The sequence below is a fragment of the Protopterus annectens genome, chromosome 3.part1 (assembly GCF_019279795.1).
Source record: "Protopterus annectens isolate FY-2018-M chromosome 3.part1, PAN1.0, whole genome shotgun sequence".
Lineage (NCBI taxonomy): Eukaryota > Metazoa > Chordata > Ceratodontiformes > Protopteridae > Protopterus > Protopterus annectens.
Genome location: NC_056732.1, coordinates 1,855,072,832 through 1,855,085,825, shown reverse-complemented (window position 1 = coordinate 1,855,085,825; position 12,994 = coordinate 1,855,072,832). Strand labels below are relative to the sequence as shown.

The 12,994-nt window shown below is 43.2% G+C and overlaps 1 protein-coding gene across 3 annotated transcripts in view; it reads right to left on the bottom strand.

The window, feature by feature from the left end:
- The window catches only part of LOC122798765 (zinc finger protein 93-like), a 276,097-nt gene extending 265,614 nt beyond the window's left edge, over window positions 1-10,483 (bottom strand). For all 3 annotated transcript variants that reach the window (XM_044067876.1, XM_044067874.1, XM_044067873.1), the window contains exon 1: window positions 10,296-10,483. The gene's annotated coding sequence lies outside the window, so the exon portion shown is untranslated. The remainder of the gene's footprint in view (window positions 1-10,295) is intronic.
- Window positions 10,484-12,994: the final 2,511 nt, after the last annotated feature.

Sequence of the window (12,994 nt, the reverse complement as noted above, 5' to 3'; positions counted from 1 at the left end):
TCCCTGGCAGCTCCATCCTTAGCATCCTTTTCCCAATATACCCAGCATCCCTCCATAGCACATGTCCAGACCAACGCAATCTTGCCTCTCTGGCTTTGTCTCCAAACCGTCCAACCTGAGCTGACCCTCTAATATACTGATTCCTAATCCTTTCCATCCTCATCATACCCAGTGCAAATCTTAACATCTTTAACTCTGCCACCTCCAGCTCTGATTCCTGCCTTTTTGTCAATGCCACCGTCTCCAACCCATATAGCATAGCTGGTCTCACTACCCTCTTGTAGGCCTTCCCTTTCACTCTTACTGGTACCCTTCTGTCAAAAATCACTTGTGACACTCTTCTCCACCCACTCCATCCTGCCTGCACTATCTTCTTCACCTCTCTTCCACACTCACCATTACTCTGAATTGTTGATCCCAAGTTTTTAAACTCATCCACCTTCGCTAACTCTACTTCCTGCATTCTCACTATTCCTCTATCATCCCTCTCATTCACACACACACATATTCTTAGTCCTGCTGACCTTCATTCCTCTCCTCTGTAGAGCATATCTCCACCTCTCCAGGGTCTCCTTAACCTGTTCCCTAATCTCACTATATAACACAATGTCATTTGCAAACATCACAATCCATGGGGACTCCTGTCTGATCTCGTCTGTCAACCTGTCCATCACCACTGCAAATAAGAAAGGGCTCAGAGCTGATCATTGATGAAATCCAACCTCCACCTTAAACGCATCTGTCACTCCTACCGCAGACTTCACCACTATCACACTACCCTTGTACACATCCTCTACCACTCTTACATACTTCTCTGTCACTCCCAACTTCCTCATACGGTACCACAACTCTTCTCTATGCACCCTGACATATGCTTTCTCTAAGTCCACAAAGACACAATGCAACTCCTTCTAACCTTCTCTGTACTTCTCCATCAACACTCTCAGAGCAAATATCACGTCTGTAGTGCTCTTTCCCAGTGTGAAACCATACTCTCCTTGCTTGTGAGTATTTTTTCCTCACTATCCTTTATCACCCTTACCCGGTGCACATCTTTCCCAGCTCGGTCCCTCTGTCTAGCCAATCAGTACAGGTCCTTTTCTCCCTCCCTAGTGTCGAATCTTTCATACAAGTCTCCATGTGCCTTATCCTTAGCCTTCTCCACCTCTGCCTTCATCATATGCCTCATCTTATACTCCTGTCTACTTTCTTCATCTCTCCGACAATCCCACTTTTTCACCAACCTCTTCCTCTGTATACTGTTCTATACTTCCTCATTCCACCACCAGGTCTCCTTGTCCTCCTTCCTCTCTGCAATGTCACACCAAGCACCTTTCTTGCGGTCTCTCTTACCAGCTCTGCTGTAGTTACCCAGCTATTTGGTAATTCTTCACTGCCACCCAGTGCCTGTCTTAACTCTTCCCTGAACTCCACCTCACAATCACACTTTTTCAACTTCTACCATTTGATCCTTGGCACTGCTCTCACACTCCTCCTCTTCTTGATCACCAGTGTCACACTACAGACCACCATCATCTGCTGCCTAACTACACCTTCTCCTGTCACCACTTTACAGTTGAAATGTTACAATTGTCTCATGTACACGGACAACCCTCTCCTCCTCCCACGTAACACTAACACTTGTGAGAGATGCAGCTATTTAGCCAGACTGGAGGCTGAGCTCTCTCAACTCAGGACTGGCAAGACCAGGCAGGAGGAGAAGGCAACTACACACACCACAATACCAGTCTCACATAACTCAACCACACCACTGAATCAAACACATAAACACACTAAGACATACTCGGAGGCTCTGAGTAAAAATTTACCTAAACAGCAGAGGCCTCCAAAGCAGACACCCAAGCAACTGCAAACTCAATACAGCACACAAACAACACATAAACAACAAAATCAGTGTGCAAAGCAGTCACTGCCCTGAAGGCCAAATACAACACCAAACATACTTGTCATAGGTGACTCCATAGTCAGACACACTGACGTCCCGCTCACCAGACTGAGTAAGGAGAAGGTCACAGTAAGCTGCCTGTCGGGCGCTAGAATCCGCCACATAACACAAGCACTCAGGTCTCTCAACAGCAGGTACAAGTACGACTCAGTCATTGTCCACGCTGGTGTCAACGACCTGAGACGTACCTCCTTGGACTACATGAAAAGAGACATTGAGGAGCTCTCTGATTATGTAGCCCAGGCAGGTATGACCCTGACCTTGAGCAGTATCCTACCTTCACCTAGAATGATGCCACAATACAGTGATAAGATGATCAGCTTTGGTAATTGGCTTAAATTCTGGTGTCATTCAAAGGGGATCCAATGTCTGTCTGCCTGGGATGACATGCTGGACAAGCCACGCTGCTTCGCAAGGGACGGCTTGCACCTGTCACCCCTAGGCTTCCGGATATTGGCAAAGGCTCTTGCCACCCCCATAGTGCCTTTTTTAGGCAAGGCTCAAATTCTAAACCTACCACCCTAGAACACAAAAAGTAAAAACTAAGGGTAATGCTGCTCAATGCCAGAAGTCTCAATCTCAAGATGCACGCACTCGAGGCCCTTCTCAGTATGGAGAACATCGATGTCTGTGCTGTGACAGAAACCTGGTTCAAGGCTCCTGAGAGCACCCCAGCACTAGCAGGTTTCACCTCATATCATGCGTTCCGGCCCCAAAATCCGGACAACACCAAGAAAGGAGGGGTGTCCATATTCATAAAGGACACCCACACCTCAAGGTTGGTGGCAACGCACGATGCATCGGAGACCATCCAGGTGCAATTAACCATAGGCAAGACTGCTCTGCAATTTGTAGCATGTTACAGGCCACCCTCTCAAACTCAGGAACCTCACATGGCCTTCCTGAAAACAATGGAGGGATAAATGTATCTCCAAACACCATCATACTAGGTGACTTCAACTACCCTAATATAGACTGGGAACACTACTCAAGCCCAAACACTCTAGCCCAAAGGTTCCTGGAGTTCATAAACTCAAATGCCATGGAACAACTAGTCACCATCCCCACAAGAGGAGAAAACATACTTGATCTCATCATCACGAACATGGGATCAAAATGTTCAACACCGAAGTATACCCCTCACTGGTGAGATCAGATCATAAACTAATCTCGCTGGAGGTCCTCATCCCGCCCCACCTGAAATAAAAAGACCACAGTGAAAAACTTCTCAAAAGCCGACTTCACACTTCTAAAACTAATGTGGTCTCCTTTAAGGCCCCTGAGCCAGTGGTAAACATTACTCAAACCGCTGAATCACTTACAAATGCCTTCTACCAGCACCTACAGGACTGCATGGATCAGGCAATCCCAAACAAAACTAAGACTCTTTGTACCAAAGGCAAGCGTCCAGTCTGGTGGACCCCAGCCATAAACAAGCTCTACAACAAAAGGAGGAAGCTACTACAAGATAGAGCAAAATCCTTGAAAGGTAAGACACCTTTGATCATTATAAGTAAAAAACTAAGAGCTCTCATAAAATCATCCAAGGCAAATTTTGAGAGAAAAATCGCCAAGGACTCAAAAGACAATCATAAGACCTTCTTTAGCTATGTTAGAAACCTAGGAGGAAACTCCCAGATATGCTCAGAATTAGTTCAAAATGATGTGAAGATTACTGAACCTACACACATTGCCAACATACTGGCTGACAGGTTCAGTGCAAACTTCTCCCCTCCCCAAAGGAGAGATATCTATACCAGAGGATTGTAGCCCCCAAACAGCTCCAACACCCAGGTGAGAACTGCTCTCTCCAAAGCAAAAACACAGCATCCATGGGACCGGATGGTGTCCCGGCTGTGTGCTCCATGAACTCAATGAGGAATTAAACCCGCAGTTAGGACAGCTGTTTAATCTTAGCCTCACCTCAGGATACGTACCCAAGGAGTGGTGCCGGCGACTGTGGTCCCACTTCACAAGGCGGTGCCTCCACCGACCCTGGAAATTACCGTCCCATTAGCTTGACAAGCCTTATCTGCAAAGCCATGGAGAGGATCATAATGGAACTCATAAATAAAGACATAGGGAACTTGCAGACTTTGGATCCAACCCAGTTTGGCTTTGTCAAAGGCAGATCATGCCTTTTAAACTTGGTTGACTTTTTCGAGACAGTCACCAAGGCCATTGATGAGGAAAAGGCAGTCCATACAGCCTACCTTGACCTGGCAAAGGCCTTCGACACAATACCCCACTCAGGTATCATCGAAAAACTCATCAGCTTGAATGTAAACCCATACATCACAAGATGGGTTGCAAACTGGCTAAGTGACAGAGCCCACAGGGTCAGAGTTGCTGGAACCATGTCAGACTCAAAACCTGTCACAAGTGGTGTCCCACAGGGATCAGTCCTGGGTCCACTCTTGTTCAGCATCTACTTTTCTGAAGTACAAGCAAACACAGGAGGGTTATGGCTGACAAAGTTTGCAGATGACTGCAAACTGGGCGCCATAGTCGAAAACACATCTGACACAGATATCCTTCAGAAGGGCCTCACAGAAACGGATAACTGGTGCCAGAGCCATGACCTAAAGTTAAATGCCAAGAAATGCATAGTCATACCCTTCGGGAAAAACAAGGTTACCCCTAGCTACCATATAGGTGGCAATCCACTGAGCACAGAAGAAATCATCAGGGATCTGGGGACCCAGGTTGACAGTAGCCTTTCGTTTGACACTCATGTCGCTAAAGTAGTTAGGAAAACCTTCTACATTGCCCACCTGATCATGAAGGGATTCACATCTAGATCAAGGGAGGTCATCGTCCCCCTGTACTCATCACTCATTAGAACTATGATTGAGTACAATGCCCCATTCGGAATGTATCTGACCCGACACCTGCAGCAGCTGGAAAGGCCCCAAAAGTTCCTCACCAAAAGAATAAAGGGTCTCAAAAATATGTCTTATGCTGCCCGACTGAAAGAACTCCAGCTCTATTCAGTCTCATACCGCTTGCTCAGAGGTGACCTGTGCCTGACATATAAGGCCATGTCAAACCCTGATTTGATGAATATGCTTCACCTCAAAAAATCTAGATCCCTCAGAACCACAAGGGCGGGAGACTTAAACCTTGACACGGTTATTAATAGAACGTGCTGGAGGGACAGATTCATCACCCAGAGACTCCCTATGCTGTGGAACAAAATCCCGGTACATGTGAGGCAGAGCACCTCGCTGGCCTTGTTCAAGAGGAATCTTGACCAATGGATGGGGGATCGCAGATATACCCCAGGGATTACTTCAGTGTCACTGCTTGACAGAGGCACAGCAAAATAATAGGCATAGTTTTATTCAAACTAAAGGGGTGGCGAAAGCCAAATAACTATGGGCTAGGCTTATAAATGCCCTTGGGCAGATAGCCTAGTACGAACCTATGAACCTATGAACCTAAATCTCCTTCAGACTGGCCCTCCTATATTGGATATAATCCACCTGTGTGCATCTTCCTCCACTCTTGTATGTCACCCTATGAGTCTCCCTCTTCTTAAAATATGTATTCACCACAGCCATGTCCATCCTTTATGCAACCATCTGACCTTCTGTATTCCTCCCCTTAACACCATACCTACTCATCACTTCCTCATCCCCTCTGTTCTCTTCACCAACATGGCCACTGAAATCCACTCCAATCATCACTCTCACACTTGGGTACAAACACCACTTCATCCAACTCACTCCAGAATTTTTCTTTCTCATTCATCGCACACCTTAACTTGTGGAGCATATGCACTAACAACATTCATCATTACACAATCAATTTCCAGCTTCATAAACATCACTTTGTCTGACATGCTTTTCACATCCAAAACACTCTTGATGCTGTTCCTTCAGGATAACCCCTACCCCATTTCTCCACCCATCCACACCACGGTAGAACAATTTGAACCCACCTCTGATACCTTTAGCCTTACTCCCCTTCCATCTGGTCTCTTGCAGGCACAATATATAAACCTTCCCTCTCTCCATTATATCAGCTGGCTCTCTCCCTATACCAGTCAGACTGGCAACAAAGTTTCTACCCTCACTACCACACTCCTAATCGTCCTCCTCTTTTCCTGCCTTCGGGCATACCTTCCCCCTCTTCTTCTCCTTTGGCGAACAGTAGCTGAATTTCCACCAACACCATGTTGGTGGTCATTGTTAACCTCGGCCTCAACTGATCTGGTATGGAAATCTGTATTGTTGTCTGCATATGTAATTTGGCAAAAGTTTTATGCCAGATGCCCTTCCTGACATAACCCTCCCCATTCATCCGGGCTTAGGGCCAGCACGAAGAACTGCACTGGCTTGCGCATCCCCAGTGGCTGGGTTCCCATATCTAGCAGAGTCATAGGTGAAATACCCGTCAGGAATTTACGGTTTCCCACCCAGTCATCCAGGATATACTTAAACAAGGTCATAGAAGGGCTTTGTTGGATGCTTTAAAACTGACTGCATATTTTACGTACTTACAGTGCTCAAACAGTTTTAGTGTTAAAGCTGACTGTAAACAGGAGTAGTTAGTTTTGTTTTGCAGTTCACTGTATGTTACAGAAGATGATCTGTGACCTTGTTTGTAGCCCAGGTCACAGCTGAAAAGGGTCTATGCAGGATGGCCTATTTACTTGGATAACAAAAGATTACTTAAATAAATGTAAAATGCTGCAGCTCCTCAAATACAGACGAGAAGCAAAAAGAAATTACTTTTGTCCAGCAGTGTAGTATGAAACAAAACTGGACATTGTTTATGTGACTACAGACTTATTCTGAGCCCTCCTAATTTTAATGCTGGAAAGATTTGGTTTAATTATGTGTCACATTATATTTCTTGCAGTACTTACAATAAAATTGGTAAAAAGAACACATCCCACATTCAGCTCCACTAAGTCCTGGCAGAAATCGTCACTTCTACATTAAAATCACTTTTATGTTAGAATACTGCCCTCCTAAATATGAGAGCACAACCTCATAACCTCAGAGAATATCTAACTGTAACTGGACCCTGCTTTGGTTTAACCTTCTCAAAGATTGCTCCAGCTTCTTGGAAACCCCTTCCCAATGAAGGTAGAAGTCAACAATCTATGAAATTATTTGAAAATAAGTTAAAGGATTACCTGAGCAAAACTAGTACAATCAACTCCGAGATCGCACTACAGTGGGGAAACACGTAAACTCCCTTTCCCACTGTAATGTGCTTCAGTACCTGTGCTACTTAACGGTTCATTGAACCATTCTTCGCTGAAGTGCACTTTCGCGTAACTGAGTTTTTGGTCAGGGGAAGTAGACCCATATATATATATATATATATATATATATATATATATATATATATATACACATATGCTGTTTGTCTTTTCGGCTTTTCCCAGTTAGGGGTCGCCACAGTGGAACTCCGGTCCGCTAATGATTGGCAGTAGATTTTTATGGTGCCAAGTTGCCAGCCCGACGCCCAACCTTCAACAAAGGCACGCCCATTCACGCATGTCTTTCGAATGTCACTCGACCAAGGGGAGGGCATACAGATTCCACACAGAAGGCACTCCAGTCGAGAATCGAACTGGAGAACCTCTTGTTGTGAGGCAACAACGCTACCGCTGCACCACCGCGGCTGTATATATATATATATATTCGGCAACAGAGGTCCAGAAATGCTGCATCAGTTTATTAAAAAGCAGCAGCAAACAAACACAGATCCTTACAGGAAGCTGTAGCGAAACCAGTCTGGGTTTGTTTTGAGTTGCTTTTTAATAAAGTGATATGGCATTTGTGGTCCTAGGCTACTGCTTTTTTTTTTTCTGCTTTGTTTTGCTGTACTTTTTAGATCCCTGCAGCCCGTGGTGACTGCTACCATGCTGGATTGCTGTTTAGTCTATATGTTTTTATATATATATATATATATGTATATATATATATATATATATATATATATATATATATATATATATATATATATATATATATATATGTATATATATATATATATATATATATATATATATATATATACATATATATATATATATACATATATATATATACATACATACATATACATATATCTATAGAGAGAGAGAGAGAGAGAAAGAAACATATATATCCTATATATACACACACACCCACTTATATATATACACAAACATAAGTATACAAAGAAATGACATAAAGAATACATAAATTAGTATAGCCGATCAACCAATATGTTTTTGGGTGGTACTGACAAAAATCAGAGTAGCCATGTGTTCTTAAACAGCATTTCTTCAGTAGCTGCTTAATTTGACTGTCTAACTGTCATTTACATTTGCATTCTTGCTTTCTTTTTAAGGAAGATTTCTGCATACATGCCCTTCATAGTCATAACATGTTCCACCCACATTGATTTCTCTGCAGGAAGTTCTGCTTCCTTCCTAAATGCTGACATCACATTAGGGTCAGCACAGACGATTGCCAAGTTACCAAGAGGGTGAAAGGTATATGGAGAGAGGATTTTCAGACTGTGGCAGCTTATATTGTTGCCTAATTTTTCAATTTTAAGGTTAGTTACATGTTGTTGGTTAGTCTGGTCTTCAAACCAACATGCATTCTGTGTGGCAAAATACTGTCACGCAATCATATCACATGCACAAAGTCCATAAATCTTAATCGTCTCTGACTTCTACCTAATGGCACTGAATCTTATCTTTCATCTGCCATGATTTTTGAAAAACAAACCGTGGATTTACCTCATATTTTTACCCTGTCCGTCCCTTGTAAAACTTTCAATTTTTTAGTAAATCACTGAGGATTACAGTCAGTCACTATTTCTAGATATTAGTTTCATAGCTTACAATGCTGCGGTGGTGGTGCTGCGGTAGCGTTGTCGCCTCACAGTAAGACATTGTCTTGTTCGATTCTCAGCTAGAGCGTCTTCTGTGTGGAGACATGCGTGAATGGGCGTACCTTCGTTGAATGTTGTGCGTCAGGGCTGGCAACTTGGCACGTAAAAATCTACTGCCAATCATTAGCGGACCGGAGTTCCGCTGTGGCGACCCCTAACCGGGAAAAGCTGAAAAGACACAACCGTTTCATAGCTTACAGTCCATTTTGCCTGGAAAATGCATGCAATGCCAAACCTGTTCCATTAAGTTCATTCAGCTTGTGTTGCATTAACACAATTTACTTACTTATTCACACAAAATCACAGGGAGGAGACCAAGCCTGCTAGTGCAGGAAGTGCTGCAAAGATCCACTTTGCATAATCACAGGGACAAGCATGACGATGCAGAGAAGGGAAGTACTGCCCTCAAAAGTCTGTGAACAGCCAAAGTTTGTGGGCAGGAAATAACAGTAAAGTGAAACAACAGAATATTCAGTAAATTGGATTTGCAGAGCAGGAAGACATCCTATTATCTCACAAGAGAAAGACTGAAGGTATGTGTAAAAAATGGTTGGACGTGATCTTTAAGTACCGAAAGGAAATCCACACAAACACAGGGAGAACATGTCCACTCTATATGGACAGAGAATTCTAGTCAGTAATAAATATTAAACCCTGAAGTTGTGAGGCAGAACTTTTACTACAGAAAGATTTCCTGGCCTCTTACAAAAGACATTAAAATCATAGGACAGGAGAATTAGAATAAAATAGGCCAAAAAATCAAAGTCTGGTCGACTGACAAACAAATGCCTCACAGCCTCCTGTATTAAAGGCAGAAGACTGCAGAAACAGATCCATGAATGTACTCATCATGGGGATATAGAGCTCAGCCTGGTCTGTAAGTGTCTGTATAGCTTACACCGCTACAGTAAGTTGTGTGATACATAGTTATAGAAATACTGTTTCTCCCAGAGATCCCATTGCCTCAAGCATCATGGTTCTTATTCTAGTCCCACCACCGCAAACAAAATTAGAAACAGAAGAATGTGTTTCTCTTTACAGAGCAGGATTAGAATAAAAAAAAGTATATTTATTTCATATAAAACAGTTCCTCTGCAACTTCATGTAATAAACAAGTCCATATCTGCAGCTTCGTTTTTCTGTTTCTGGCCTACTAACACACACTGCAGACAGAAAACATGGTACCCTTTACAGATTAGGATTACAAAAACAAGGACATTTATGTAATATAAGACAGTTCCCCATGCAGATCCGGTAGCTCAGAGATGTTTACAGATTCATGCTCCCCTCCCCCACGTGCACATAAACACGCACACACACACACACACACACACAGTCCATGCCCCTGTTCTGGGTTTGGGGTTAGAAAAACAAATGTCAACAGTACACAGAGGGCATGTTTTCTTTTGAGCACAGATCTTACCTCCAGCTTTATGGTCTCTTGTTTCAATGTCCTCATGGTCCACACTGTTTAGGAACCTGAACAACTGCTGCTTGTAAGGGATAAGATCCAAAATAACAACAAAACCCACACAGGTCTAATGAATTCTGTAACATTCTGCTGCACAGACAACAATGCTGTCGTCCAAAAGTCTTTTACTAAACAGCCACTTCCTGTCCGTCTCTGAAATGCAACCTTACACCATGGGGATGTACTCATTAATATTCATAAGTAAGGCAGGGAGGGAGGCACAGGAGGAAGGGTGTGTAAATATATTTAATAAGTTAGGTTGGTACATCCAGTCCTGACTCAAGACTCTTCGGTTTGCACTGTACGTCGTATACAGCAGAGGAAATTTACTGCATTTGTATTTTCCTCCTCCCCTTATTTATATCTGTTATGTTTACTAAGTGCACGTGCACTTTTTAGAGATCTGTAACAAACTGTTCCTGTGTTCATCCAAGTGACACTGAATATGATCAGAAGACACCAGGTGACCCAGGTCATATGCTACATACAGCTGAAAACATATGAGGAATGACAAACTGAATGGCATAAAATAAAGAAGAAAGCAAACAGTATGACTTTACTGGTAAATAAAGTACAGCAGTATGTGGGAACACCGCTCACACCCCACTAATGAATAGGTTCATAGGTTCATAGGTTAGTACTAGGCTAACTGACCTTGCAAGCCATTTTAAGCCTAGAAAATTATCCCCTGTGAGATTCAAACCTTGTACCTTGTGTTTGTAAGGCAAACACCTTAACCATTAGGCCACCTTCCCAAACCCTCTGGAGCACCCAGAGGAAACCCATGCGAATGCAGGGAGGATAGACAGACTCCACAAAGAAGGCGCTCCAACTAAGAATGTATAGGGTATACATGTATGATAATAAACATCCCCCAATTAAATACTACACTAAAAGGTAGGGTATACGTGTATGATAATCCCCCAATGAATAGTGCACTAAAAGGTAGGGTATACATGTATGATAATACCCCCCATTGAATAGCAGACTAAAGGGTAGGGTATACATGTACGTTAATACCCACCCCCCATTGAATACTACATTAAAAGGTAGGGTATACATGTATGATAATACCCCCCATTGAATAGTGCACTAAAAGGTAGGGTATACATGTATGATAATACCCCATTGAATAGTGCACTAAAAGGTAGGGTATACATGTATGATAATACCCGATTGAATAGTAGACTATGATAGTACCCCCCCATCGAATAGTGCACTAAAAGGTAGGGTATACATGTATGAGAGTACCCCCCCATTGAACAGTACATTAAAAGGCAGGGTATACAAGTATGATAATACCCCCCATTGAATAGTACATTAAAGGGCAGGGTATACATGTATGATAATACCCCCCACTGAATAGTGCATTAAAGGGCAGGGTATACATGTATGATAATACCCCCCATTGAATAGTACACTAAAAGGTAGGGTATACATGTATGATAGTATCTACCCCCCATTGAATAGTACATTAAAATCCTAACACAGCTGTGTAACAACATTCCCCCACCCCACCCTGCGCACTGAAGAGTATATTAAAAAGCTACCGCAGCTGTATAATTGACCCCATCTCCACATTCCCATCAAAGAATACACTGCCTGCAAGCATGGTACAGCTGTATGACACCATCCTTGCCCTACTGAATGCTAGAAGTCTAAACCTCTAAACCTCAAAATGCATTCTCTCGAGGCACTCCTAAAAATGGAGAACATTGATATCTGTGCAGTAACTGAGACCTGGTTCAAGGCTCCAGAGAGCAACCCTGCAATACCAGGCTACAACTCTTACCACACGTTTCGGCCATCAAACCAGGACCAAAACACTAAAGGTGGAGGAGTGTCCATATTCACCAAGGATATTCACACCACCAGGCTAGTTGCCCAACACAATGCGTCTGAAATTCTTCAGGTGCAACTAACACTAGGTAAGACTGCAATCCAAATTGTAGCTTGCTACAGATCCCTCACCATGCCCCAAGATTCTCACTACACCTTTCTCAACATACTGGAAAATATTAAGATACAACCAAACACCCTAATACTGGGTGATTTCAACTACCCTGCCATTAACTGGGAAAACTACTCGTGTACCAACACCTTTGCCTAACGGTTCTTGGAATTCATAAATTCCAATGCCCTGGATCAGCTAATCCATATTCCCACCAGGGGCTCCAATATCCTAAACCTGGTCATTACCAACATGGAAAATTGATGCTCCATACCTATGGTCACCCCCTCGCTGGTCAGGTCTGACCATAAGCTAATCACCTTTGGCATCCACATCCCACCCCCACCCCCCAGTAAGGAAACCTCCATAAAAAAACTTCTCCAAAGCCAACTTTATACTGCTCAAGTCAGAAGTGACAAACTTCATGACACCCGTGCAGCCGGGAACTGAAAGTTCAACTGCTGAATCCTACACTAAGGCACTGTACGAGCACATCCACTCAGGCATGAATCGTGCCATCCCAAATAGAACCAAGATGCTCTTCTCCAAAAAAAAGGATGCCAGTTTGGTGGTCCCCTGTCATAAACAAACTTTACAACAAAAGGAAGAAACTATTGCAGAAAAGAGGAAAATCCCAGGATGCAAAAAACTCCCTTACCAGCCTCAGTAAGAAGCTAAGATCCCTCATAAAATCCTCCAA